The sequence below is a fragment of the Megalopta genalis genome, unplaced genomic scaffold (genome assembly GCF_051020955.1).
Source record: "Megalopta genalis isolate 19385.01 unplaced genomic scaffold, iyMegGena1_principal scaffold0678, whole genome shotgun sequence".
NCBI lineage: Eukaryota > Metazoa > Arthropoda > Insecta > Hymenoptera > Halictidae > Megalopta > Megalopta genalis.
Genome location: NW_027476747.1, coordinates 142,501 through 144,718, shown reverse-complemented (window position 1 = coordinate 144,718; position 2,218 = coordinate 142,501). Strand labels below are relative to the sequence as shown.

Here is a 2,218-nt window from a genome sequence, read left to right as displayed (position 1 = left end):
GGCGGCTTCTAGCCGCACGAGATTGAGCAATAACAGGTCTGTGATGCCCTTAGATGTTCTGGGCCGCACGCGCGCTACACTGAAGGAATCAGCGTGTGTTCCCTGGCCGAAAGGCCCGGGTAACCCGCTGAACCTCCTTCGTGCTAGGGATTGGGGCTTGCAATTATTCCCCATGAACGAGGAATTCCCAGTAAGCGCGAGTCATAAGCTCGCGTTGATTACGTCCCTGCCCTTTGTACACACCGCCCGTCGCTACTACCGATTGAATGATTTAGTGAGGTCTTCGGACTGGTGCGCGGCAATGTTTCGGCATTGCCGATGATGCCGGGAAGATGACCAAACTTGATTATTTAGAGGAAGTAAAAGTCGTAACAAGGTTTCCGTAGGTGAACCTGCGGAAGGATCATTACAATGTTCCAATATATCTCAAAGAGAGAGGAGAGGAGGAGAGAAAATGAATTCGATTAGTTTGTGGATAAGAATTCATATAAAAAAAAAAGATATTGTTGAGCCCGCCAGATCATTCGTGCGTGATTTACACGGCCAGACGTGTGTACTACACGTATTAGGCCTTTGATCTGCGTTGCGTAGGCCACAACAAATCTTTCAAAGAGAGAGAGATATATGTGTTGTTGGGGTTTGTGATTATGAAGGTGCCCCAACGCACAAAAATATATAAAAATGTACAAAGTTGGGATGTGGTGTGGTGGAGAAGAGTTGGGCCCGACCAGATCATTCGTGCGTGATTTACACGGCAGACGTGTGTACTACACGTATTAGGCCTTTGATCTGCGTTGCGTAGGCCATCTTCCTTCCAAGACACACACGTGTTGGGGTTTGTGTGATTTTATGATAGTGCCTCAACACGGAAAAATAAGCGTACGAGAAGAGTTGGGCCCGACCAGATCATTCGTGCGTGATTTATACACGGCCAGACGCGTATTATATTACACGTATTAGGCCTTTGATCTGCGTTGCGTAGGCCATCTTCTCGATAGAGAGAAAGCCAATGTATTCTTTTTTCTTTCTTTACACACACACACACAGTTGTAGTAGGACAGGGAGGGATGCGAGCGTGCTAATCACGCTTCCTCAAGTCTTCGCTGTGGTGTGTAAAAAAAAAAGAAAAAAAGGAATCGTTGGGAAAGTCCAAAGGACGAAAATATCGGGCAGTCTGAAGATAACTTAATGCTCGTTTACATTGGTATCAAGAGAGACCGGCTTGTGTAGCTCGTTTCAATGCTGTGTCGTTGTCATTGACACCCTACTCTGTTGCGCGCTAGTGGCAGCATGAGCGTGGGACGTATATATATATGACACCCAGCTAGAGCCGGCCGTGAGTCCGTCCGGTGTAAATAACGACGAAAGGAGAGAGAAACTTTTCGAATCCAGTATCGGGTTGATAATTGTCCAGTTTGAATATCCATATCCCCGTCGTTTTTGGAGGTGATATACTCTCTGTGTTTCTTCGATAGAAGGCTTTTCAATGTTCTATTCGCTCCGACCGTCGAACTTGCAAGAAAACAGTGGTTTTGGATTTGCTCGTACATATATATATGGTTTCGACGGAAATATCTCGTTCTTTAAGGGACAATTATGTCGTCGTACGACGACTCCCGAATCTCCTTCGCGCGCTGGTTGGAGCTCTTCGGGTATCGGCTTGTTCCGAAATATAACACAAAAATGTGGTGGATAGCAAATACACATTATATTATATATGAGAGAATAAAAGGGAAAAATTACCCTGAACGGTGGATCACTTGGCTCGTGGGTCGATGAAGAACGCAGCTAATTGCGCGTCAACGTGTGAACTGCAGGACACATGAACATCGACATTTCGAACGCACATTGCGGTCCACGGATACAATTCCTGGACCACGCCTGGCTGAGGGTCGTTTACGTACTTATAAACTGCTTGCGTTGATGGCACTTGTTGCCTATATACGTACGAGCGAATGATGGGCGCTTCGTCGGCGTTTGTCGCGGTCCTATGAATATTGAGAAATTTTACGTACGTCTAACAGTCTTCGAGAGAGATGGAAATCGTGTTCGAACTAGCGTGAGTGTGGAAGGCGGTGTCGTGTGTCGTATATGTTTTATATACGTCCGCCCGTCTGAAACACCGCTTCGAAGCGGTGACAAAATCTTTTTCGGGACGATTCGTATTCGTAGAACTATCGAGATTTCACTGGTACATTTTCAACGCGCTCCCGACGTC

At 46.4% G+C, this 2,218-nt stretch overlaps 1 non-coding gene across 1 annotated transcript; it reads left to right on the top strand.

Moving 5' to 3' along the window:
• Positions 1-1,740: 1,740 nt before the first annotated feature.
• LOC143263520 (5.8S ribosomal RNA) lies at positions 1,741-1,895 on the top strand. The gene has a single exon (XR_013036941.1). It is a non-coding gene; the product is annotated as a 5.8S ribosomal RNA (ribosomal RNA).
• Positions 1,896-2,218: the final 323 nt, after the last annotated feature.